The 27,241-nt window shown below is 49.2% G+C and overlaps 2 long non-coding RNA genes across 3 annotated transcripts, besides 1 other annotated feature; one reads left to right on the top strand and one right to left on the bottom strand.

Annotated features, from left to right (window-relative positions):
* Window positions 348-3,899: an enhancer, noted in NCBI's record as "VISTA enhancer mm426". NCBI's record gives its function as "enhancer in: hindbrain (rhombencephalon)[7/9] | somite[7/9] | midbrain (mesencephalon)[9/9] | limb[9/9] | branchial arch[7/9] | eye[5/9] | nose[9/9] | genital tubercle[5/9] | facial mesenchyme[8/9] | ear[3/9]" and the evidence as "EXISTENCE:transgenic organism evidence [ECO:0001131][PMID:17130149]".
* Gm33993 lies at window positions 434-26,719 on the top strand. Of its 2 annotated transcripts, XR_868361.1 has the most exons (7): window positions 434-565; window positions 7,949-8,174; window positions 9,090-9,165; window positions 18,365-18,421; window positions 20,698-20,780; window positions 21,053-21,280; window positions 25,286-26,719. It is a non-coding gene; the product is annotated as a predicted gene, 33993 (long non-coding RNA). The 2 variants fall into 2 exon arrangements; XR_868362.1 differs by lacking the exon at window positions 21,053-21,280.
* Gm40288 lies at window positions 5,249-10,212 on the bottom strand. The gene is made up of 3 exons (XR_868360.3): window positions 9,460-10,212; window positions 7,253-7,358; window positions 5,249-7,081 (listed from the first exon to the last, which is right to left on the bottom strand). It is a non-coding gene; the product is annotated as a predicted gene, 40288 (long non-coding RNA).
* Window positions 26,720-27,241: the final 522 nt, after the last annotated feature.

The raw sequence follows: 27,241 nt of genomic DNA on the forward strand, positions 1-27,241 counted from the left end.
CTCCAGAAAGTTACACCTCTACCAGAGAACTGCTACTAGCCAAAGAAGCCACTGGATGCCTTGGGTGAAGACCGAAATAAGACCAACAGAACCCACCAACAATCTGGCCTCAACATGACCTCAGACAATGAATCCTCAAAAACAATCACACTTCACTAACTGTGGGTCTGTCTGCTGGTGCAGAGTGGAGGCCCATTTGATGGGCCAGTAGGAAAAATAAGCAGTTCCTGGAGGTATATCTTTGGTGCAAGGCTTAAGAAGTTTTGTTTGCCCGATTTCGAAGGAAACGTGTTTTGTTTTGTTTTGTTTTGTTTTGTTTGACTGATACAAAAAGAAGGAAAGTTGGAGTGGGGACCACAGAAGACCTTGTAAACTGGGTTCGAACAGGCTGTTGGGGAGTTGGGGGGGGGGGGGCTTTTCTTTATATGGCCTCTTATCCCAGGGCCCAGGCTCGCGGCTCCGGGGGAGGTGGAGGAGGTGATTGGCGGCTCACCGGGACTGTGCATTGATGACTGCCGGGCTCTAATCTCCAGGAAACACAAGGGGCTGCCGTGGCCATTTAGGGGTAATTATCCGAGCACGGAGGGATAGCGAATTCCCTGGCCTTTTAACTGGGCGCAATAAAAAGCTGTAGATTAGGGGCGACCAGATTAAGGAAAATGAATTACTTTATTACCCAGACGGCGTCCGGGGTCTGGAGGGAGGGGTTGGGCTGCGGACGCCAGAGAGATCGGAGCCTCACATCTGCCCACAGGGCCTGGAGAAATAGGAAGGCCTGGGGCGGGTTCGGGAATACTCGCTTCTGTGAAATGTCTGGATTTCTTACGTTTCTGAGGCTGTGAGGAGGCACTGCGTAGGGCTTGGGACTCAAGCTCATTTAGGCCCAGCTGGACGCCCGCTGTACTGGGTCCCCTGAGGTTTGTTCCATGTGTATGGGAAGTAGAAGCCATACCGTCCCGTTTTAAAGCCCTGCAAACGAAAGTTAAGCGACAGTGTAGGCCAAATCCTTAGCTCGAAGCCTAGAAGGTACGGAGAACTGTAGTTTAAGAACTAATTAGGCAGTTGCTAGATCATCTCGTTCTATAGCGTCAGCCGATTTACACTCTGCGCTCGGATTAAAACAGAAATGGAAATAAATCTCCCAAATGGCTTGCTTTAGTCTAGTGTTTTTAGTACGAGGAGTGTTTTTCAAAAAGTGAGGGTTTTCAGTTATTCCACCTCGATCCCCAACTTAAAATAATTTCCTTTTGGGAGCGATCGGAGAATCCAAGTAGCTACGATCTTTTTCCCGGGAAAAAAAGTGCATAACGGCTAAAATACGTGACACGCAACTGTGTAGACAACTTCAGGGACTCGTGTACTGGCCCAGAGTCTTAATTCCTGCTTTAGGACCGAGGGGGCCTCGAACCCCAAGAATGGGGCCCCAGGGCGCACCGGGGTCTCCAGCGGAACTCACGGAGTGTGCAGCAGTCGGAGCAAAGAGGCCTAGCCTCAGGCCGGGGAGGGGGCGGCCTGAGAAGGGCTGCATCGCTAATTGCGGGGATAAACAATCTGTCACGATCCCTCAGCGCGCCTAATAGGCAGACGAGGATGTTGTTTTTAGGCGCCAGCGGCGGCCGGATCAAAGGCTGCAGCCGGCGCAGGGGCCCTTGAAGTCGCGCCCCTGCCTCCAGGGAGCAAAACGCCTGCGCCCGCAGCCCTGAGCCCTGCTTTCGGCCCCTGGGCTTTTAGAGTAGGTCTCAAACTCCACTGTCTATTCTTTTGGGGTTCGGTGTGCATTTGGGTCTGCAGGGATTCGGCGCGCAGGCTAGCGGGTTGCAAAGGTTGCAAGAGCGCTTTTGCAGAGCGCAAGGGACCGGACTCGATGGCTTCCAGAGCGCAGGACCCATGCTAAACTCTACCCAAGGGCTGCGCAGGGGAGGAAAATGCACCCCAACTCTGAGAAGGATGTCTGAGAAACAAAATAAAAACCCGGTTCCCCAGCCATGTGGCTCATTCCCGAAAACGGAAAGGCATGCGTTTGGGATCAATGAGAGCAGGCAACCTCGGAGCTCATTTTTGTCTGACCTTTGCGGATTTCCTGGCCAGTGGGTTAAGCGAGCTGACAGCCCAGGCTGGGCCTGTTATCTCACGGCAGCGCTAACCGGAGGTGCTGCTATCCCGACGCGGTCGCTGCAGGCAGCGGAGAAAACGGACCGTAATTCATGCCTGGCAAGGGCAGGGCTGGCCCGCGGCAGATAAAACTCTAAGACAGGCTCTCTGCTTGCAGCCTGCTCGACTTTTCTCCCCTCCCCCTCGCTCTGTCTCCCCTAGTCTCCTGCACCCTATATCTCGCCTGCCTTCGAATAAATTACCTTTGCCGGTTCAGATCCTAAAGACTAGTTCTGCGATCAATTTCTGGGCCGCTACTCTCCTTGGTGGCCTTTACCCCGCAACCCAAAATGCTCGTTTGACTAGAGTATAGGACAACTGGGGTGTGTGATAGCTTCGATATGGTTCCTAGATATTTTCTCTTCCCCCCTCCCCCCGCCAGCAGAAAATCAACTTGTAGAGGAATTCAATTTTAAAGGCAACTGTTACTACCTGAGTATCTATCTGGCCCTGGGTTTGAAAAACTTAAGGGTTGGCCCTTCAGTACTGCGTTCGTTGTCACCCCCATCCCACTCCCTTTTCTAGTGCATTTTGTGGCCTCTGTCCAGAAACCCCGCATACATTTTTTTTATGTGCGGCTCAGTGGGATCCGCCGGCAATTAGCTAGCCCCAAACAGTCCTCTTTAATAGAATGGATGTGCTATGGAAACCGATTACCCGGAACGATTTATTTTTGTGGGGATTCACCAATCACCGGGAGGGCAGCGGAGGGAGAGAGAAGAAGTATTTTGTCCCTGGGTGGGGGTGGGGTCTGATGGTTGGTCAGAAAGCCTCGTTCAGGGGGATCTGCTAACCTCCCGAGAGGCCCTCCCTTCTCTGCCATCTCCGAGCCTCTGACCCCTGCCTTCAAGCAAGGGGCTAGAAGTTATGTTTGAGAAATTGCCCGGGAATCACTCGTTCAGGGAAGATTTTAAAGCTTTTCCAGGACAAAGCGCCACAGTTAAGAATTAGAAGAATCTTCAGTTCCAGAAAATGCAGAGGCGATAAAGATTTTTTAAAAAAAAATGCTTCGGGTTTCCAAAGACTAGCCGAACTGGTGGAGTCCTTAGCGCTGGAACTGGCGCCGCCAAAGGAACCCTTCCTGGAAGGTGTTTTTCCCTTTCTTGAGAACTCATTGACTTCTTCAGAGGAAGGGCCCCAATCCTGCGGATTCACCTGGGGAACTGGCAGCTAGAGTCTGCAGCTTCTTGCTCTTTCCCGCCCATCCCCCACTTGCTTAGGGTCCCACTTTCTCGGCTGGGCTTTCTTGTGTCTTTAAATTCGTGGGGGTTGAGGGTGAGGGGCCAGTATCCGCGGAAGAGGGAGCTCCCTCTTCAAATGGCGCAAATTAATGCGATCGGGACTTGAGGGCGCACTTGGGGAAGATGAAAGCGGAGGCCTGCCGGCTCCTACCAGGACTCTATAATTATAGATAATATATCTCATTTCAAAGCAATTAGACCAATCAGGCGTAACGAACCACTTTGCTGCCTACGAATAACAAAGGCGCACGGTTATTTAAGCCTGGAGATGTCAGGCAGACCCTAAGGCTCCAGGGGCCCGGACCCAAGTCCTCCACCCCGTCTCGGCCCACCGCTGTACCCGAGTTCCCCTCTCTTTGCCCGCCGACGGAGCACCGGTCTCGGCTTTTACCCATGGCCTCGGGCGTACGGATTGGAGGGCATTGGAGAAACTTGGTGTCAGGCCTCTGGTCAGAAGTTTTGAAAACTTTAGCTAACTTATTATTTTCTACTCTGGAACTTCGGAAACACACGCTCGCTGGCCGGGGATGAAAGGGAAAAATCAGAGAGGAAAAGCGCCTAGCTAAAGGTCACACAGCTAGCTAGAGGTGGGATTGCTGGTTTGTACGAACCATCCAAACTCTTCAGCCTGGCCTTTTTCATTCCCAAGAGCAGCCTCTCTTGGGCCCTTTCAAAAACCAAACTGCACTGAAGTACTAATGGTGCCGCTGCCATACTGGATAGATCCGCCCCCAGCCCCACCCAGTCCGGGAAAGGGATCTTCTATCCTGCAGCTACTAATCTCTGTCGATCCTCTTCGATCCTTCCTAATAAGAAGCCTGAGACACTGTTGAAGTTCCTCCCGAATTTACCAAATGTCCCGGCTCTTACGTCTGTCTGAGAAGAAAACGAGCCTGGGTTACAGACCTAATTTTTTTTTTTTTTCTGAGATTTGGTTTGTCAGCTTGAAGTGTGGCAGAGACAGGCGGGAAGGGCAAGGAGGGAGCAGCTTCGAGAAAAAGCTTGAGGAAGGGCTGGAGAGATGGCTCGGTAGCCAAGAGCCCTGGCTGACTTTGCAGAGGACCCAGGTTTAGTTCCCAGCACCCATATGGCAGCTCAATTGCCCTGAGGAACCGTTCCAGGGAAACCTATCAGGCAGAGCCTTCTGCCCTCCCCAGGAATCACACACACACACACACACACACACACACACACACACACACACGCAGTTACACACACGCAGGCAAAAACGTTCATGTTAAAAAAATATTTAAAATAAACACATTAAAATAAAGAATTCTTTTTAATGCAAAGAGCACTGGGGAAGGTTCAGGGCCAGACAGTGGCACCCAGAGCTCACTTGAGCTGAGTGAATTGAAAGGTAAATGAGGAATGCTGGAGGGCTTAGAATCAGGCTCCGGAGGAGGCCACGGAGGCTGGACCAACTCAGCAGGTGAGGTAGGAGGACAGATTTAGCACTCACTGTTGTGATCAGTGGATGGGAGGGACTCAAATTTCTTCCCACTCTCCTAGTGAACCCTGAGAGACATGTATATATATATATCCTGTTTCCAGTCTGACTCTGAGTGTCTGCCCCCCAAGCCTCCCCCCCCCCACCTCTGTCTCTAAGCTGGAGGCATGACCCCCCATGGAGACCCAAGCTTCCTTTTTTTTTTTTTTTTTTTTTTTAAAGATTTATTTATTTATTATATGTAAGTACATTGTAGCTGTCTTCAGACACTCCAGAAGAGGGAATCAGATCTCGTTACAGATGGTTGTGAGCCACCATGTGGTTGCTGGGATTTGAACTCTGGACCTTCGGAAGAGCAGTCGGGTGCTCTTACCCACTGAGCCATCTCACCAGCCCCAAGCTTCCTTTCTTATCTCCTTTGGTTGTTGGCTCACCTCGCCTCAAGCTTCTGCTTTCTTTAAAGCTCTTGCATTCCGCCCCCACAGAGTGATTCACTCTGATTCACCCTTCAAGTCTGCAAGAGACTAATTTGACCCCAGCTAGTTCTTCCTGGAGGGAGCTAGCGACTTCCGGAAGAGAGCAGGCTTCCCTCCTGGACAGTGTGCCCTGTCTTTGGGGTCTTCCATCCCTTTCCTTCTCTCCTGCTTGTTTTCCATCTACTAGATTTTCCATATTCCTGGATCCCGGCTTCCACAACGGAACCATGGACCACTCGTGCGCTTTCCTGTAGGGTAGGGTCTTCCTTGAGACACAAAAGGAAGGCGACAGGGCTATGATAGTATAGGAAGTTCCTTCTAGCAGGTGAATTCATACCTGACTGCCTCAAAGGTCCTAGCTAAAAATATAGCTGGTGATTGTAGAACATTTGGAAGGTGACAAAGGTGACCAGAAACTGCAAGGGTGACAGGACTGCAGGCAGAGTGTCTTCAGCAGAGGCTGATGGCTCATGCCCTGGATTCCAGCTGTCTCTTCTGAGATGCACACTCCTGCTGGCAACTCCTACCCTCTTACACCTTACCCTCCAGACTTCTGGTTCAGGAAAGAAAGCCACCTCAAGGGTGCTGTGCATAGCTCTCCCGGGGCCTTCGCCATCCTTGGATCTATCTAGGGAGGGTTTTGTTCACACCTTCTCAGAGCCTTCCTGAGTCAACCAGAAGAGCCTGTGGTTGGACGCTTCCCCGAATGCTCCAGGCACTGGCGCTCCATGAGCAGTCAGAAAATCAATAGAGTCTGAGCAGGAAATTTCGAAAGACAGAAAATGGAGCCCAGTGGTCTGCAAGATGGAGTGGGTGAGTCCCTAATCTTACCCTGAAAGGTCTTGTAGCCTCCACATCCACCCCACGCCTCAACTTGAGGCAGCTCTGAGGAAAGGGTAGTTTAGTCTAAGTCATCTCTGGAAGGTGGAAGTGTTTGAGACTTTTGCTTTTCGCAGGCGAGCCCACAAAAGTGGTTTCAGAGATGTAAGTGGAGCTGGGGGGTGCTCACTAGTGATCCTGTTTAGATTCCTTTAGGTTTGGGGTGGTGTGACCAGGGAAGGCTCACTAGAAATTTAGTTTTGCCCCCATTTTCCATAGATAGTGAAACCCAGGCTCAAGCAGGAGTCATTTCCTCAGGTCTCTGAGCCAGAAAGTGGTAGAACCATTTTAAAATGCAGGTATTTAGCACCACCACCTCCCCAGTACCCTATCCTCCCTACCCCCCGCCGCTCACACAACCCCGTGCTTGTCCAAATTTAGGAAAGCCCAAGAAACCTGAGGCATCTCCTGTCCCTCTAAGCCAGGAAGTTCTGTGGGACCTAAGAGTCTAGGAAGATTTCAGTGCCGACTGAAAGACCCTGGTACCCTGAAGCATTGACCCTAGCAGATTCACGACGCCTGGGAGGCTGGACTCACTGACCTGGACCGAACAGAACTGGATGCTTGGAACTAAGAGTGACTGGGGGCCGGCTTCCACCTAGCACCTGCTACCGGCTGGATGCTTTCTTGTGAATTTCCACAGATAATTCCTCAGAGGCTCGCACCATTTCCCAGATGAAAAGCGGGTGCTCCTAGATTGAAGCAGGAGTCCAACCTTCTAGCCGTGCAGCCAGAACCAGAAACCAGAGTCCGGGGCAGCTGCCCTCCAGCGCCATAGCTGTTCTCCTTCCAGCTCTGCCTAGGTGCATAGGTGGGAAGGAACCTGCGGAGTTGCAACAGCCAGCAGCCGAAGTTAAATTGTTCTTCCCCCAGCCTGAAGAGAGCTGTTTCGGAAGAGGGTTGGGGAGTTCTCCAGTTCAGCGAATTCTGGTGCACAGAGAGACCTGAGTCTCTATGAAGTCCCACCCCTCCCAGCTTCCAGAGCTCAGATCCTGACCTAAGTCCAGCCTCAAAGCCATAAACCTTGGATAAATGATCAAACCTCAATAGCCTACTTGCATCGCAGGGAAAGGTCTTTCTCTTGGAGGCTGTGAAGAAGCCCACTTGTAGGATTAGGCAGGAAGGTCTGGAATCCAAGGCCAATTTGGGATATGTGACATCCTGATTCAAAAACAAAAAAACAAATAAAAGCAAGCAAATAATAGTTACCACCATTGCCAATACTATTCTTAACTTGTTTTTAACTAATTCAGTTTCAATAGTGACTGTTTTTAATCCCTAATTCACACTCGGGGGGGGGGGGGGGAGTTAAATAGCTCACGGTGTCAATGCAACTTCAAGACAAAACACTCCAAGAAGTCTCCCTGTACCCCAGGGGTTTTGAGTTCATCGCTGCAGGGGTGCACTCCACTTCGGAGGCTCCTGCTGTGGACCCCTTGTTCACAGTGGCCCAGAGGCCTGGGGGGTCTGGTTTTATGGTGAATGACTTTCTAGTCTGTGTCAGGTTGCTAGCAACAGGACGCTCCACCCCCCAGCGTGCCTGAACAAATCCTGAGATCAGACCTTGGCTCTAGAGAGGCCTGAGAGAATGGCTACTAAGAAATTGCAACCTCAAGTCCTTCAGCAGCCTAGAACCCTGACCTAGAATGCTTACCACGTGTCCCGCTGCATTTGGGTAGGTCAGGGCCAGAAAGCAGAGCCAGCCTTTTTGAATGAGAATAAAATATTTTTGTTTTGTTTTGTTTCCCCAGGATGGGCTCAAACCCTAAACACTGCTTCCTTAATCACTTCCGTGGGTGATTATATGTACAGGACCATGTCAAGCCACCTATCTGTCTCTTTGTGTGTGACACACACTCCTTGGAGACAGGGTACCAAATATTCCAGGCTGGCCTTGAACTCACCTCACTATGTAGCTAAAGAAGACCTTGAAATCCTGATCCTCCTGCTTCCAGCTACCAAGTGCTAGGATTACAGGTATGTGTGTACTTCCATTCATGGTTTGTGCAGTGCTGGAGATAAAACCTGGGGCTTCCTGAATGCTAGGCAAACACTGCCCACTGAGCTACATCCTCAGTGTTCAAATATTCCTTTCTTTTGTTAATTTTTAGATTAGACAATTTTCAGTGTGTGTGAGTGCTCTGCCTGCATGCGTGTCAGTGCACCAAGTGTGTGCCTGGTGACCAGGTAAATCAGAAGTAAAAGCCAATATCCTGGAACTGGAATTATTAAACAGCCACCTGGGTGCTGGGAATTAAACATGGGTCTTCTGCAAGAACAAGTGCTCTTAACCCTGAGCCATCTCTCTGGCTCCCACAAATATTGCTTTCTTCCTTTTCCTTTTCTTCTTTTTATTTGAGACAGAGTCTCACTATATAGCTCTGTTTGTCCTGTAACTCACTATGTAGGCCAGACAAAGATCTGCCTGTCTCTGCCTCCTGAGGCCTGAGATTAAGGGCGGGTACCGCCACCACCCACCCGGTCACTAATATTTCTTGAATGATGTTTTAAAGCTGTCCCTTCTTGGCTGCTCGCTCTGTGAACTTGAATCTGTATGGTGGCATCTGCCAGCAGAGAGGAGGAAACCCCAGTAGTTAGACTGTGCCTTTTATCCAGGCCCATAGCTGTCTCTGCCACATTAGCCACTAACTCCTGAAGGGCCTCCCCGGTCTGTTTTCTCCATGTATCTAGAAACAGCCAGTGGGGCTCGGTAGGCAAGTTGGAGAAGCCAGTACCTGTTAGTGTCTGGGGCATTTCTAGAGAAGCAAGAGAGGAGAGGTAGTATCAAGGCAGCTTTCCCCCCTGGTGTTCCCAAGTCAGCAAGAAGCAGGATCCAGCTGGGTCCTCTCTTTTAGGGTACCACAGTCCCCTCTGTCTTCTCTGTCCTGCTAGGGCTACAGGAACACCCCACCTGACCTGAGAGGGACACAGCCCGTCATCCCTGCTGAGACTCCAATCTGATCAAGTGGTGAGCCCCTGGCCACAGTCCAATTAAGTGAAAGTGGATCCGGCCTTATCTGGTTCAGGCGGTAGTCCCTGGGGTGGTCCTGAGGTGGCCCCAAAGGGTCCCTGTCTGTTTGATTTTCCTGCTCAGACACACTTGTTTAAACAGACCCCCAGGGTTTTCAGTAACTGGAGCCAGGCCTGGAGTGTGATTGCCAGGTAAGGGAGGCCCTTGGAGAGATGCTGGCTCGGGGGAGGGGAGAGGAGTAAGAGGAGAAAGGAGGGAAATGGGGTCAGAGGAAGAGGAGAGAGAAGCCACCTTCAGCATTCAGAGGATTCGCCGTGGGTTCAGATTCCAGCCCAGACTCTTTATGTGTCCTCTGAGGAAGTTGCGGATCCCAGGAGACTAGGGGAGGCTGGGTGCAGGAACCCCAGTCCCTGCTGAGAGCAGTGACATGGGGCTAGCCAGGTACCTCTGTGTCAGCTGAGGCAGAGGAGGGCTCTCCTGTCCCAGAAGCTATACTGTTAAAAACGCCTGTGACTTCCAGGGCAACTGGGAAAGAGTCCCCAAATTGGACAGTTTAAAGCAACAGAAAATGGTCTTTTCATAGTCCCAAGGGCCAGCAATCTGAATGAAGGCTTCAGCAGGGCTGTGCTCCATCTGAGACCCTGTGTCCAACCAATCTTCCTCTCTTGACTTCAGGGGTGGCTGGCCTCTGTCCTTGGAAACCTTTGGCTTTTCTTTGTATCCCTCCAGCCCCTGCCTGTTTCCATGGTGTCTTCTGTGACTGTGTCCAAGTTTCTTCTTGGAAGAACACCAGTTGTCCTGAATTAAGGACCTCTCTACTCCATGGCATCATCCTAAATGTTTTACTTCCATGGTCCCTGTTTCTAAAGGACACGCCTTTCAGAAACGGGGTTGGGCCTTTGGGGGAAGGGACACACAATTAGACCCACAACAAGACATAGGTGTTTCCTCTTGGCCCTGTAGGGAGTTCTGTGGTGTGGTTGGATACCCATGTTACAGAGAGAGAGAGAGAGAGAGAGAGAGAGAGAGAGAGAGAGAGAGAGAGAGAGAGAGAGAGAGAGGAGAGAGAGAGAGAGGAGAGAGAGAGAGAGAGAGGAGAGGAGAGGAGAGGAGAGGAGAGGAGAGAGAGAGAGAAAGAGAGAGGAGAGAGGAGAGGAGGGAGAGGAGAGGAGAGAGAGAGAGAGAGAGAGAGAGAGAGAGAGAGAGAGAGAGAGAGAGAGAGAGAGGGAGAATGCTGCTGCAGTCTTGGGAGATGGAATGCCCACTTCCTTCCACCAGGGCTTCATCAGGTAGAGCATGTTTGCTGAACCTGTCATCATGGCCCTGTGTGTTATAGAGGAGGAAGCTGAAATCTGTCAGGGCTCTTCAGCAAAGCTTGATTCGGAAGCAAGAGTAACTTGTTGGAATTCCAAACCAAACCCCTCCCCCTCTCCTTTCCCTAAAGGTCAGGGTGGCAGGCAGGATAAGGCAGAGGCGGGGCAGGTGGGCCTGTCCAGACCCTGCTGACTCATGGGAGTGTTAATGCCACTGCAGACCGTTGTTGCCGTTGCCAGGGAGCTGATTAAGATGTCACGGAAGATTATGATGTCAGGTGCAGGAGTCAAGCTCCAGGGGGGTGACTGCTAGGCTGGGAAGGTTACCCTGGCAACAGAGACAGGACATCCATGCCGAGTAGGGACATAGTCTAGTAGGAGGGGCAGGGGGTCCAGGATGATTGTCCTGGGTACCAAAATCTGGCCTTTCTGCTCCACAGCTGGGTGGGTGAGCTTGGGGGGAAAGTCTTCCATCTTGAATATCTTCTCTTTCTCCCAAAATGGGAGAACAATCCCATCTCTGTGAGAATTGAATGGGATTGAAAAAAAAAATCTCCTCCCTCTCCCCAGCTTCCTAGTGTCTGCCAAGTCCCCAGGGATCCCTAGCCAGGCAGGAGCTCCCAAGCCGAGGCTCAGGCATGGGCAGGCTTGCCCAGAGGTGGTAAAGAGGTGCCAGCTCAGTTTGTGCCAGGTGCTGAGGCTATTAGAATGCAGGCTCACAGGGCCACACTGAGCCCTTATTGGCAGCTGTCTATATGCTGACATTAGGAAAGGGAGTGGCTCCCTCAGGTTTTCTGTTCACAACACGCACGCTCAGCTCACTCTCCTGTCACTTCCACTCAACCCTGAACCTTTCTTCTCCAATCCCTACAACCCAGCATCCTGCCCAGTGCAGTTTGACAAACAAGACAACAAATGAACATGTCTCAAATGTTTCCTCTTCCTCAGAACAAACTTCTGTCTCTGATAACAAAGCACTCCTCCTTCACCTGGCGATCTTTCCCCAGACCTCATTATGATCCAGTTTCCCTAATTGTGACTTACAGTCACCCCCTAGCTCATCTGTATCCCCACCAACCTCTGCCCCTATCATTCACCCACCTATTTGTGTACCCACACCTTCACCATGTACCAACCCCTCCCACCATCCATTCACCCATCACAGTATCCACTCATCTATCCATCCTGCAACCCACCATTCACTTGCTCTATCCACTCCCTTACCATTCATCTACTTTTTGGTCTAACATTCGCTCACTCATCCCTCCCATCCTCCTACCTACCCATGTACCTAGGCCTCCATCCACCAATCTATTGACGTAGCCACTCATCCATCACTATCTATCCACCCATCATCTGCTCATCTATCACACAATTAACCTTTATGTTATCTAACATCCACCCATCCATCCATTAGTTCACCCAACCAGCCATCTCTCCATGCCTTCGAGCACCCATCCATCAATCATTTTATCGACCTCCAATCCCTGAATCCTATGAATGCTTGCATGTATGCATATGTCCCACCCCTTCATCAGTTTACTCACCCAGTCATGAGTCCATCTCTGTATTCCCCATTTGCCAGTTTATGCTGCCCTCCAACAACAAGCCAGGAGACACTAGCTGATAGTATGCCATCTGGGTGGCCCCAGGGTCCACAGAATCAAGTCATAATGGACCTCTGGCTCTCAAGGGTCCTCAGTCAATCTTGTAAAGTTGAGGGGACCCTAATGCCCATGCATCTGCAGGCACCTCGGCTGTGATGAGGACAGAGGCTTGCAGAGACTGGAGAAAAGATACCCTTTGGAATTACAGGGGGCTCTGGATCACAGGCGATAAATGAGGATGCAACTGGGAAGCACCCCCACTTTTCCATGGCCCCAAGGACACACGAGTCTTCCTCCCCTGGTGGAGCCCCTATCTAGGTTGAGAGAGGTTAAGCTATTGTCTATGTCATGTAAGTGATAGCACTCTAATGATGGCCCCTCAGGAAAGCTTGCCAAGCCCTTTCTGAGTGCCTCAGGTACTTTTTCTTTCCTTCTGCACTCTCTGCACCTGCTGCCCATTCCTCGATGGCCACTCCAGGTAGCAGCGACATTTCATTTTGACCCTGCTTTCCCACAGTCCCAAGGACATGGTGGATTCTCAGAGCATCTTTCCCAGGATGCTGGGCATGCACAGAGCTCTATTCAAGGCCAAAGGACTGTTCCATGGTTCCCAACCTCCTTGAAACGCTCCTCAAACCTAGCTGGTGGATCTAGTCTCAGGGTGTACTGTTCATTGGACTCACACTCTCCAATTACGACTGGCGGGGCTGGCGTGCCTGCAGCCCTGGCTGATCCTCCGAGGGAACACGCACCCGTGCACCAGCAGATAATTGAACAGATTACACTGAGTGTGGAAACGCTGAAAGTTGATTTACTGTGTGTCATCCCTGTTTCAGGGATTTTATTAGAAATTGAAGAATAGCTTCCTGACTTGAGGCTGTGTGTCACCTCCAGCAGTCTGCAAAGCGGTGCTGGCTCCCAAGGTGTCTGCAGTCACTGTTAAGTGCTCAGTGTGATGGGGCAGCAGCTGCTAGTTGAGGTCACTGCAGAGAGTGGGACCTTCTTCAGCTCTCTTCCCCAAGCATCCCTCCATGTGGGGAGGAGCTGTGGACACATGGTGGGTGGGGGGGGGGGGGAGAGTCCTGCAGATGGTGACTCACCTTGTTATCAGATTTCACTCAGTCTTGCCTCCAGCCAGAGGTGTGTAACTCTGAGACAGCAGGCTGCTGAGATAAAGAACGAAAGCACCCAAGTACCGAAAGTGATTCCTAGTGGACCTGGAGAGATGGCCTGGTGGTCAAGAGCATTGTTCTTCCAAGAGACCAAGGTTCAGTTCTCAGCACTGACACGGTCACTCTCAACTGTCTGTAACACCAATTTCAGGGAACCCTTCTTCTGGCTCCACAGACACCAAGCGTATACATATGGTACATATCTATGCACACGGGCAAAACATGCATGCATATAAAATAAAGAGAAATAATTAAATGTCTCACAGTACTAAAAAATTCCGCAATCCCAGTTGAGGTCTGCCTATATCCAAACAGTGCAGTTTCAAGGGGGATATCGAAAGCCTGGCTAATGGCTAGGCCCCTGGTTGGAACTTCCTAGTGACAGGGGAGCTCCCTTGAGCACTGTACACACACAGTGATGGCTTTACTGGATGTCCTTTATCACCTGACACTTGGCTTTCCCCGTTCTCCGCCTTGCTGGAACTTGTTAGTATACCAGTCTGCACTGGGGTCTCAGGCTAGCCAGTGAGTCCAGAGGAGTCTCAGGACTAAGGGTAAGCTTATACCCACTAAAAGACTTCTTTATGGAGCAATAGGGGAGGAGGGGGTGTCGCATTTCTTGCCCCTGCTCTGGGTCTTAAAACCAGTGTTTTTATTCTAAGTCTATCAGCCCTCTTTCACCAGAAGCTTCCTTTCTGAGGTCACGCTATTTCTCCTCTATGCTCCTCCATCCCGCCTCCCCCCACTAGAATGTAGTCGCTATAACAACAGTATGGGGGCAGGGGGCGCCCATGAGGGTATGGACCCCACAGTGACCCCCCATAGTGAATTAGTACATTATAGTGCAGTGGGTTAGCTTTTGTGGGAGTGGACTCCTAATAAAAGCAGCAAGTTCCGAGTCAGGCTTGCTGGCACAAGCTTGTTATCCCGAGCTCGGGAGACTAAGGCAAGAGTAGCAAGAATTCAAGTCCAGCCTGGTGAGGCTGAATTTCATTTAAAAATTAAAAAAAAAAAAAAAAAATTCAGCCTCTTTACTCCCTCAAGTCAAATTGTTTGGCAGGTGGCTGGTCCTGTCAGCAGTGGGAGAGTATTCCTGGTGCCCCGACCGCATGCTCCCAGTGCCTGAGGTTGGCAGTGTTTGAGACTAGAGCTGTTAGAAAAGGACTAGGCACATAGGCATCATCCCTCTGTCACACAGTGCTTAAGGCCACCTTTCTTTTTCCTTCCCTTTTCCTTTTCCCTTTTCCCTTTTTCCCCCTTTCCCCTTCTTTCCCCTTCTTTCTTTCCCCTTCTTTCTTTCCCCTTCTTTCTTTCCCCTTCTTTTTCCCTTTCCCCCTTCTTTCTTTCCCCTTCTTTTTCCCTTTCCCCCTTTCCCCCTTTCCTTCTTTTCCCCTCCCCTCCCCTCCCCTCCCCTTCCCCCCTCCCCTCCCCCCTCCCCCTCTTCCCTCCCCCTTCCCCCTCCCCCTCTCCCTCTCCCCTCTCCCCTCTCCCCTCTCCCCTCCACCTCTTTCTTTCTTTTTTAAGTCTGAGTTTCACTAGCTAGCTTCTAATTTCCTATGTAGCAGAGGATGATCTTGAATTTCTATTCCTCTTGTCTCTATCTCCAGATGCTGGGATTAGAGCATCTTCATGCCCAGTTTATGCAGTATGGGCCTTGAACCAGGCCCACATACCTTCTAGGCAAGCAGTCTACCCTCTAAGGCACATACCCAGACCAAGAAACAACTTTTCATACCTTGTCCATAAGCATTTGTCTGTCTTTATCTGTCAAATATTGACAATTGATAATACATTCATTTTAAAAATTTTAAAAAACTGCTAGAAATGCAATCCAGGATGTTTTACATGCTAAGCAAGTGAGTTACTTCCCACATCTTTCGCTCTTGGTTCCTGGAGACAAGTCTGTGATTACAGACATGTACTACCTTGTTGTACTGAAGAAAGTCTTTCTGGAACAACTAGGTATTTACATGGCAGCAAGCAAAAAGGTAGGGATGGAGGGAGGGAACGAGTGAGGGGGAACATATAATAGAAATAAATGAAAATTCACCCAAGATGTAAAGGTAAAACACAAAGCCATATAGTTCCTAAAAGGTAACAGTAGACTAGAAACGACCTTGCTTTTGGCCAGTTACTTAGTCACTTGTCTGTCACTGTGGCAAAACACCAGGACGGCTTATGGGAGGAAGGGCAGCAAATGGAGTGGAAGGGTTGACTTGGGCACAGAGTTCCAAAGGTTAGACAGAGCCCCTGATGTCAGATACAGCATGGGAAGGGGAGGGGGGGCAGCAGGCATGGTGGCAGGGACAGGAAGGAAGCTGAGAGATCACATCTGGAATTGCTACCAGAAAGTAGAGTGACCAAACTGGAAGTGGCAGAAGGCTTATAATTCTGAGAGCCTGGCCCCCAGATAGTACCAAACTATGGTTTGCAGCCAGTCTGGAGTGAGCAAGATGGTCCTCACTGTTCTGTTCTTGTCAGGATTACACTGCTAACTGTGTCTCTTGGTCCTCTCTATCTACAACACAGCCTCCTGGGAAGTGCTTCCCCTCTATAGAGGAAATTGAGATCTGGCACCTTGGCAATCTGGACTTCTCTGGCACATACACAGTGGGTGGGATCAGCACCACATCGTTCAGCTTTTCCCTGATTTTTTTTTTATTAGTTTAGATGTTGTTTGTGTTTCATTAGAATGACAGCTGCATAGTTCATCTTGGGGAAAGAGTGTAAATTATGCTGTGTTTATAACTTCAAATTTCACATGTTCCTTTATGTCTATAGGAAAACAATAGAATCTTATAAATTAACCTGTACCCTTCTGTAACAACTGATTCATTCTATGAGGGGTGTGTCTGTGTGTGTGCATGTGTTCTCTCTCTCTCTCTCTCTCTCTCTCTCTCTCACACACACACACACACACACACACACACACACACACACACACACACGTGTGCTTCTTTAGTGCTAGTTTCCACTCTTGGAAGTCAGGAAGAGTGTGTGCCTGCTCTGTTAACTGCTGGCTTCTCAGGCAGCAGGTTTGATTTTGGCATCCAGTAGATGCCCAACTTAATTAACACTTTTCACATTCCTGTCATGTGGTGGCATAGAACAAACTCATGCTGGTAACCCAGCTCCACAGTGTGACTTCAAGCAACTGATAGTGTCTGAGCCTCATTGTAAAATGGGACAGTGTGATATCTTGGGTGGATGTCAGTTGGATTTTATATTCTGAGATCTCCCCCTCGGTGTCTCAGCCCTGTGCCCTGAATGTGTTGATCTCTGTTGAGGGTCTTCTGGTTACTGGTTGTGATGAGTGTAACCCAAGAAGCTCTTTGCATATATATCACAATCCCCTGAATAATAGCCCAATCCCTGAGATAGTTCAGAGTCCATCAATATTGCCTTAAGCCTCCTGCATGGAACTATGATGCAGTGTGTGAGTTTTCAGGGAGCTAGTGTCAGTTTCCTTCAAGGAGACTTCAGTCACTTCAGTGAAGAAGACAGGCTTCATTTGCTTAAGTTAAGATAGACACTCACAGGGCCTTATAATTTCTTAGTGACAATTATTGAAATAGTTCTTCTCAGGTACTATCATGGGTAGTATATCTTAGCTCAAAATGATCCAGAAGGAAGGGACCACCATCCCACTTCAGAGATGAGAAAACAGGCTCTGGGGGTGCTACTCAATCACCCCAAGCCAGGATGACAGCTCCTCTGAGATACATTATGGTCAGGCTCCATGGGCAGATGAGGGACCAGTGTCTAAACACGTGGATCAAGATAGTGAAGGCCTGTGTGAAGTCCTCCAGCTGTCCCCAGCTGTTCTCACAACTTCTGCAGGCTCTTACTGTGAGGAAAACATTTCACAGGTTAGCCCACATATTGATTTTTAATTTTAAAAAATCCAGATTATATTAGTTCTCTCATTTGACAAAATACCCTGGTGTAGTGGTTTGAATAGGTATGCCCCACCCCCACCCCAGACTCATGTGTTTGAATGTTTGGCCCACAGGGAGTGACACTATTAGGAGATATTTCCTTGTTAGAACAGGTATGGCCTTGTGAGAGGAAATGTGTCACTGTGAGGCTGGGCTTTGAGGGATCCGCATGCTCAAGCTTTGCCCAGTGTGGAATTAGAGTCTTTTGCTGCCTTCAGAGCAGCATGTAGAACTCTCAGCTCTTCCTCCAGACCTATGTCTGCCTGCCTGCTGCCATGTTTCCTACTATGATGAGGATAGACCAAACTTCTGAAACTATAAGTCAACGCCAATTAAGTGTTGTCATTTATTAGAGTTGCCCTGGTCATGGTGTCTCTTCACAACAATGAAACCCTAACTAGGACACCTGGCAAGAGGCAATTTAAGAAGCAAAGGATTCCTTCGGCTCACAGTTTAAGAGAGCACAGTCTGTCATGGCAGGGAAGACATAGAGACAAGAGGAGGAGACTGCTGACCGCACTGCATCTCCATTCAGGAAGCAGAGTGTGAACAGGAAGTGGAGTGAGGTCATGAAACCTCGAAGCCTACCTTCAGTGAACTATATCCATCAGCAAGGCTCTACCTCCCAAAGGGTCCACAACCTTTCCCAACAGCACTGGAAACTAAGTATTCAAACTCACGAGCCTATGAGGACATTTCACACATTCAAACCCCAGAAGTGAGATAATAAAACTCAACGATATCTTAAATGTATGATGTTTTAGCCCAGTCTGTGAGCAAATTTGCCTTTGTCCGTTTGGGTGGACAGGATAAAACACCACCAGCATGGGCCTTCTGCACTTTTGAGCCATTATGGAGGCCAGAAATTCAAGGTCATGTTGGTCAGGATGGTTCCTGGTGAGGACACTCTTCCAAGCTTACAAAGGGTCACCCCCTTGCTCTGTGCTCACAAGGCCTTCCCCTCAGGTTTCTCCCTTGTTTCTTTTGAAAAGGCCAGGCTTATGAAATTAAGGCTTCCCAACCCCTGTGACTTCATCCTAAGAGGCCGCTTTCAAAATAGAGCCATGGGGCAGGGGTGGGCTTCAATATATGAATTTAAAGAGGACTAGCACTATTACCTTTTTTAGTTGTTGTCCTATAAAACGTTATTATTCCATTATTAACAGAGCAACAACCAGACTCCAACCAGACTTCTATTCAGAAGGCTTCAGAAGAAAGGACTGGTGAGTAGGATCTAAAGATAGAGAATATACTTGTAAAATCTTTTAAAACTGTGGTCTTCTAAATAAGGCCCGCACATCGACACCATTTGGCAGCCCAGCAGAGATGTGGGAAATCTCTCAAGGTCTCACCCATAGATAAACTACATCAATGGTGCTGAGAGAAGAGAGTCTTCTCCAGGTTATCTAATAGGAGCAAGACTAAACAGACAATCAGTCGGTGTTCTATTGCTGAGAAGAGTCACTATGACCAAAGTAAACCCTTATAAAAGAAAGCATTTAATTGGGGCTGGCAATAGGTTTCAGAGGTTTTGTCCATTTTCATCACAGTGGGGAGCACAGCAGCAAGCAGGCAGACAAGGTACTGGAGAAGTACTGAGAGACCAACATCCTTACCTGCAGGCAGCAGGAAGAGAGAGACACTGGGCCTGGTTTGGGCTTTTGAAGCCTCAAAGCCTGCCCCCATGACACACTTCCTCCAGCAAGCCACACCTCCTAATTCCTTCCAAGTAGTCACTCTATGACAACTAATCATTCAAATAGATGAGCCTGTGGGGTCATTCTTATTCAAACCACCATATGGATTCAGCAGTGTCATTCATGGATGGATGGATGGATGGATGGATGGATGGATGGATGGATGCATGGATAGATAGATAGATAGATAGATAGATAGATAGATAGATAGATAGATAGATAGATTTTAACAATAATTAAAGTAGAACAAGTCGTGAAGTTGAAAGAGAGTGGAAAGGACACCAGAGGAGGGAAAAACAGGAGCGGGCTGGAAATCCAGGGCCATCGCCTCACATGGGCTGCAATGCAGACAGGTGAGTACTGTTATGACCAGGAGAAAACTTGAACGGGCCAAGCAGATGGGACTGAGTCTAGAGCGAGCATCCTGAGCCTCAGCTAGTCAGCTAGGGAAAATGAAGGAAGGGGGTGCCATCTTTAAAGGACCAGGGTGTGAATTTGTATTGTGTGCAGTTCTAGCCAGACCTTAAGGGTGGCTGATGGGACAAGAACCCCCTCCCCAAACAGTTCTGTAGGTGGGTGAGCAATTCCATCTTTGTCTGTAGGAGATGGGACGAGTGAAGCGAGAGGTGCTTGTTGGGATTCTTTAGAGCAAGTCAATAAAGAGGAAAGATGCAGAGAAAGGAAACCGGTGAGGAAGCTGTTTTTATTGAGAGGGCTGTGGTCATGGAGATGAGAGAAAGTTGCAGGGAAAGGGTGTTGATGAAGCTTTGAGATGGGATGAGTGCTAGAGGATCGACTGGCTGCCCAGCTCCTGGGGAGATCCTTTTTCAAAACAGCGGAAGAAAGAAGGGGGATGGAAGAGAGGAGGAAAGGACAGGGAAAAGATGTAGGAGAAAGAAAGGGGAAAGAAAGGAAGAGGAAGAGGGGAGGTGAGCGAGGAGCAAAAGAAGAGAAAAAGAGAGGAGGAGGAGACAGGGAGGAAGGGAGAGAGGGTAGAGAGGGAGGAACTAATGTCTAATGTTCTCTGGGGAGCTGAGATGCTACCCAATGAAGTCAGGTTCTCCTCCCTGGTCTCCAGCCAGCCTCACTGACCTGCAGAGGCCCCTCTAGGCTTAATGAGGGACTGTGGTGTCTGGAGACTGCCCATTACTGAGCTGAGTTTATTTTGAAGTCCAAGATAAGAATGGCTGTGTCTCAACTAGGTATATGTTTACACCTCCAGGCCCATGTTGCCAGAAATAGACACTTTGTCATGAGCTCAGAACTGGACCTAGGTCCCAGAGAGAGGCTGGACCGCAGGTCAAACAGGGGAGAACAAAATTTTCCAAGACTCCTAAGGTGTGCACCAGCCAGGGTGGGAGCTCCGGAGTTGGAAGTGCCCTGTATTGGGAATTTGTGGTTCCATAGTTCCTGGGAGGCACTGGGTTCAACGATGTGCAAACATGGCCATGTCACCAGATGTCATCAGCACTGAGAAAGGACAGTGAACAGGACTGGAGGGCCAGCATAGGCTTTCAGAGGAGGGACATTCCTGCTGAGGATTGAAGCAAGGACCACTGAGGCCAGTGATGGACATAAGTACACTTCAGGGCTTGCTCTACTCAACAACCAGAAGAGCTTCAAACCACAAATCCATCCTGAGTCCCCTGGATGGCTTCTAAGAGATGTTTACTCTTACCCAGCTTTCCGGGGTAGCTGAAAGCTCTTGGCTTACAGACCCAACCTAACCCTTGTTCTCTTGCAGAGAGCTGTCTTCTCCCCATGTGCCTCAGTGAGTCCTCTGTCTCTCTTATTTTATTCAGGCCCTCTGTAACTCAGTGTGACATCATCTTAATTATAGCCGAGAGGACCTGTTTCCACAGAAGGTCACCTCCACAGGTTCCAGGTGAATTTCTTTTGACATGGGGGTTACTGGCTAGAGACGGGCCAAGGTCATATTGTGGGGCTCCAGGAGGCCATGCTGAGAGTCCAGGCAGTGCATAAACACCCTCATTTCCATGGCACAGGGATGTGTTAGAGGAGAGTCCTTGCAGAATAGATTAGGGGTCAGATCTCTGAAGGGCTATCTGAACCTGAGGGCTGTTCAGGTCTTGCCTTCCTCCTTGCCATCATGGCCAAGTGCACTGATGTCTGATGTCCCCTGGATTTATTCCTTAGCAGCAAGAAAGCTGGAGAAATGTGGCCAGAGCAATGGGAGCTCCTTGCTGGTGTCTGCGGGTGTCTGTCGTGGACCTGTCCCTGAAAACAGTGACGCTCCTGCCCTGGCTCCAGGGAAGGCCCCTTCGCTTTGCCAGCCTCACCCTTATTCTCTCAAAGCTGCAGATCAGCATGGGCTCCCTGCGCTCATGGAGACTATGGCAACCTAGATCCCAAACCACATCTCCTGTAAGAAGGCTGGCAGGCTGAGTACCCATGGCACTCTCTGTCTCTGTCTCTGTCTCTGTCTCTGTCTCTGTCTCTGTCTCTGTCTCTGTCTCTGTCTCTGTCTCTGTGTGTGTGTGTGTGTGTGTGTGTGTGTGTGAGAGAGAGAGAGAGAGAGAGAGAGAGAGAGAGAGAGAGAGAGAGAGAGGAGATGGGGCCTGCTGATTCGATTGAACACTGGTCTGGATGTTGCCAGGAATGGATGAACTTTTGGAGCCAGAAGTATAAATAAAGCCAGTGGGCTTCTGGAGTGCAGGCAGCCAAAGATGTTGAGCATATAAATGGAGGGTCCCAAAGAAAGATGGGTTTCCTTAGACCATGACCCAGAAAAACAGTGTGGCCTCCCAGCCCATGGTGTCAGCTCTGTCCTAACTTACCCTCTGCCTGCTGCTTTATAGAGTTCAAACGTACCTGTCCCCGCTGCTGTACAGGGGAAGTCCTTTAAAGGTCTCTCTTTGCAGCCTGTGCTTTGTTTACTTTTTGGTTGTTTGTTTGTTTTGGGGTTTTTTTTCCAGTTTGTTCTTCTGATACAGTCAGAGTGTGTAGACAAGGCTGACCTTGAACTCAATTGTCCCATCTCAGCCTCCTGGATACTGAGATTAGAGGTACTACCAAGTTCAGTTGCCATGCACATTTAGGTTACTGAACAGACTGATGGAGGGACATGATAAATGGATAGACTGGTAATTTGTTGTAAATTTGGATACACATATACCATATACATACATATTATATATGTGTGTGTGTGTATGTATATGTATATATATACATACATATGTAGATGAGTGAATAGATGGGTATCTATATGTGTATACATATTTGTACATACATACATACATACAAGCATACATGCATACATGTTGGATGGGTGAGTAGATGGGTAGACAAACAGGTAGGTAGATAGGTGCTTATGTAATATGTACATATAAGTGGGTAGATGGATTGACAGACAGATAAACAGAGGGATGGTAGGTAGATGGGTGATCTTATTTTGACTCATGGTTTCAGAGGGTTCAGTTCATCATAGTGGGGAGGACATGACAGTTAGGAAGCAGAGAGAAAGAGAGAGAAAATGAAGAAGAGGAGGGGAGAGTGCAAGTATATACACAATGTTCATGTTAGCAGTGCCCCTGCCTTTTATTCTATTTGGTAGCCCAACTTATGGGATGGTGACACCCACATTCCCCTCCCATACATCCCTTGGTAATTAGCAGAGATGTGCCTTACCAATCTCCTAGTCCTTTCAATCCAGTCACGTTGACAAGTTTGAGCACAGTCCGAGCATACCTGGTGAATGGGGTGGGGTGGGGGGCGCAGTGAGTGGAAGGATGGAGGTCAAAGGACAGAAGGAAGGAGTCTTGCTAATGGTGGTATTAGTTCCTCCATAACACCACCAAGTGGGAACCAGGTCACAGTAGCTGAACCAGAGAATGAGCTGCCTAGAAGATGCTTGGATGATTCAGTAAACCAGGCTGCATTAAGACCACCCTGTGATCCACCTACTCTGCTCTGTGTACTTTACTACTGCCATCAGGCCCAGGCAGGAAGAGTGAGTCATATCTTCTCTTGTCACTTTAGATGTCTGGGGATGATACTGGGCCAGAGAAGGCAGTGACAGCTCCCATATACACATATAGGACAGATCTTTGTTAATGGCACATACTTGAGGACAGGTTTGGTTTCTTCCTTTCGGTGGTAATTTCTTCTCCCAGTGGACCTATGATGTCATCAGCTGCTCATGATCTGGGGTGCAGGAGATGCACACACATGTATGTGCTATCTGCTCCCCGTGTTGGCTATCAGGCTTCAGGTGAAGGAGGGCAACACAAGGTGTAAATTCCAATGGTTTGTGTCTCAGTGATGCCTCACTTTGGGGAGGTGCCAAGCCCCTGCAAGCCTCATCAGACAGGTACCAGGACCCTCTTCAACTGAGTGCCCTTAGAACATTCAGTGATGATAAACACAGATTAACCACATAGTGCATCTTATGCTCATCCAAAGGAAGTAGATGAAAAACCAAGGCTCATGAGAATAGATAGATGGCTTGCCCAAGGCCATGCAGGTGGACAGGAGCACTGTTGGAGTTTGAACCTTAATGCCAATGCCCTCTGGTCCCCGTCCCTGGCCTCTGTGTGCAGCTTGGGATAGCTGTGCCCAAACTCTCTAGGAGACTTACAAGGTAAAAGCTGTTATATACACTGGGCACTCAGAGAGTGTGAGTGATCTTGTTCAAGGTCATATATCTGGACAGGCATTCAGAGTTTTTGGCACTGTGGGGAGTAGCTGGGTTAGGATGATGTCCACCTTGGCTAAGGATGTTCATTAGTATGGCTTTCTGGCTTTCAACTCTCCTTTCCACACTTACCAAGGTTGGTCGATGGCAGGACCCTGGGGTTAGAGAACAAATCAGGGAAGCCTGTGTGCTGGGAGGGGCTGGGAATTTTTTTCTCTGTGGAGGCATGAGGAGCCTCCCAACAGTCAGCAGCCCTCCTGCCTCCCACCCTCACCCTTTGGTGAGTTGTCATAGCAACTACTTGGGCATGTCCAAGGAGTCCCCTTCAATAATCCGGGCCTCTGATCTCTGGCAGGACTGTAATGAAGGGACAGTTTGTTAGTGCTAACATTAACATGGAGGAACCCAGGGGCCTCGCTCAAGTCCTTTAAGAAGTCTGCTCAGGCCAGCTGACGGCAGGGCAAACTGTGAAAATATTTATTTGTTCAGCTTCCTGTGGTGAAAGCCAGTGTTTACAAGGTCAACACTTTGTAGTCATTGGGGATCTGGGGAGGTGGAGTAAGGAAAGAGCAATATCTCAGGATCTGATCATGTCCACACCCCCACCCCTACTCCGTTTGCTCAATCCAAGGCGAAAGCTAGTGGATCCAGAGTCCAGTGAGCAGGAAAACTCCACTGGGGCTGGACTGTGCTTGCTGAGTGACACATAGGAGCTTCTGAGAGTAAGTCACTCATGTGTCCACATGCAGATGTGGTTTAGGGACGTGATCGGGGTCACACAGCTGGTAAACACTGGGATCCAAGTTCACACCCAACTAGAACTTTCCATAGGAGGGAGAGTCTCTCTACCAAGGTAGGCCTGCTCCTGCTCTCTCAGGAACTCCAAAGTTAGGGGCAGAAGGAAGGGTGTGTGTGTGTGTGTGTGTGTGTGTGTGTGTGTGTGTCTGTGTGTGTGTGTGTCTGTGTCTGTGTCTGTGTGTGCCTGTGTGTGTCTGTGTGTCTCTGTGTCTGTGTGTGTCTGTGTGTGTGTGTCTGTGTCTGTGTATGTTTTAGATCTTCCTTAAAATTTTAACCTAGGACTAGAGAGATGGCTCAGCACCTAAGGGTGCCTGCTGCTCTTCCAAAAGACCTGATTTGGGTTCCCAGCACCCAGCACACCCTGTGCCTCTGGCCTCTGTGTTCATATGTACATAAACTCTCATACAGACATAAGGACACACACAGCACAGGCAAACAGACACGTTCTCATACACACTCACACACACCACATATACTCTTACACACACATACCATACACATACTCCACACATTCATTCACACACGCACACCACATAGACACACATGGACTCTCACACATACCACACAGATACTACACTTACCCTCTCACACACACAACACATGGAGATACACACACAACACATCCACTCTCAGACACACAAATCACACACACACACACACACACACACACACACACACACACTCAGAGCAAACAAATGTTTTTAATTAAAAAAAAAATCAAAGTAGATAGCACCTAAGGAATGGCATTTTAGTTGTATTCTGTACCTCCTCGTGTGCATGAGCACACACACACACAAACACACACACACACCTGAAAACATAGATGCACATGAACACACAAAGAATTAACTTCGTGCCAAGGTAGGGTGGATTATAAGAAAATCAGCCATAAAACCAAAGTATCGGGACCCACTTCTGTTTTGTTTCCTCTTCCACAGGATTTGGGCAGATGGAAGAATCCAGATTCTAGGAGCTCAGATGAGTCCATTTTTCAACAGAGCCTTCTCCCACCCCAAGGTCTGGGGTTCCTTTGGCTCCTAGACCTCAACTTCAAGTGTTGGGTAGGCGCCAACAGTTACTTGAGTTGTAAGGTTCTAGCTGGAGCTCAGGGACTCAGCCACTCACAAGCCTCTTGGAACCTCTGTTTTCTTTTCTGTGAAATGGGGCTAGTAGCCCACAGTTTCATCACTGGGCAGGAGCAGGTGGAAAGAAGAGCTCATCAAACGCTGGACAGGCTTTCATCGTGGGCAGGGCTCCTGTAGGAAGAGCAGACTCTGGGACTGGGGCAGAGGTTCTGAGCCACTCACAGTACCACCTGAGTCCCTGCTTGCTCACTGTGTCACCTGACACTCATGTAACCTAAACAGGACCCTCCACATTCACAGGTCATGTGGTAGTCTGTGTCCCAATCCCCAGTAGTCTGTGTCCTCAGGCTGTCGGTTTTATGCACCTAACTGTAACTCCATGCCCATGTACCCACCCACAATGTAGAAGTAAAAAGGGAAGACTGGCAAGGCTGGGAGGCATTTCCAGGATCCTTTAAGTCCTCAATGGTGGTATGATATCACACTGCGCCCTGACCAGCTTTCCCTGTTCTGGCTTTCGGTCGGAACCCTGTTTCTTTCCCAAGGGCAGAATATGAAAGTACTGGGTGCTGTCAACCTTCCTCAGCACCCCCTCTTCTCAAGGGTCACCTCTGCACACTAGCACTCACAGGACACAGCTCCCACAGAGCAGAGCCCCTGCACCAGCAGATGGCTTCCCAGTTAGAGTTACTGTCCAGCTCAGCCACCAGGCAGCAGGCAGGCCAGGCATCAGGAGGCGGGGCGGTGGCTACTCCCCGGCCTGCTTGGAGCCTCTCTCAGCAGGAGCCTGGTCCCCAACTGTCCCCTGGGGTCAGATCCATCACTTGGTGGCTGCACTCCATCAGGCAGGCGCAGCCGGAGGGTCAAGTGGCCCATCCGCCACCGGGCGCTGGGAGCCCATCATGGCCATATTTAATTTAATTAAGGCTGTCAGCACTATTGATTTCAGCAGTTTCAATTACTAGGCTGTTATGGTTTCTGGATCAACTGATCTGTGATGGGTCCTATCAGCAAAGACACACATTGAGGAGAGAACCCTCCATCTCCGTTAAGCCTGACACACGCCGCCAGGGCCTGTGAGTTATTGCTTCCATCCAGCCCGGCTCCCCTTCCCAGTCTCATAATTAATTTCTCATTAGACAGCTCTTTATTGTTTAATTTGTGCGGTTTATAATCAAATTGGGCACATTAATTGTCGTTGGATTTAAGGCGAATGGAAAAGAAAGGGCTTCAATAACTTACTCTTCCATGACTCCCGACAAGATAAAATAAAGCCGGCAGAGAAGTGTCAGCTTTTTACGTTATAAATTAGGTTTTTTAAAGAGCACGGGCATTTAAGACGCAGTTATCACACATTTAGTAATTATAAATCCTACACTGCAAAACAATTATTGAGATATAATTATGCTTCTTGGCTCTTGGGCAGTGGGGCTGTGTGATGGGGAGATTCTGCCTTGTGTGCAGGGCAGGCAAGAGGGTTCTCCTAGTTTCGGGGTAACCATGCCAGTGAGTTGCTAAATTCTTGAATGTCGGATGAGTGTTCCTATGTCTTTTAGACTGTTTAATCTAGAGGGTGTGACAAATGGAAGGGGCACTACTGGGCCACCTCTGTCATTTAGAGATCTGCAACATCACCCTGAGACCCCCTCCTTGTGCCTAACCTGAGCTATATACCCGAAGAAACCCAGGACGTAAGTCCAGGACAGACAGATAGACAAGTAGAGCGGTCCATCTAGGACTGTCAGACTTAACTATGAGGTGATGATTCACTTGTGGGGTACTTGATCCACCTGTGTGGGTGACCAGACT

The sequence above is a fragment of the Mus musculus genome, chromosome 5, assembly GCF_000001635.26.
Source record: "Mus musculus strain C57BL/6J chromosome 5, GRCm38.p6 C57BL/6J".
NCBI classification, from domain to species: domain Eukaryota; kingdom Metazoa; phylum Chordata; class Mammalia; order Rodentia; family Muridae; genus Mus; species Mus musculus.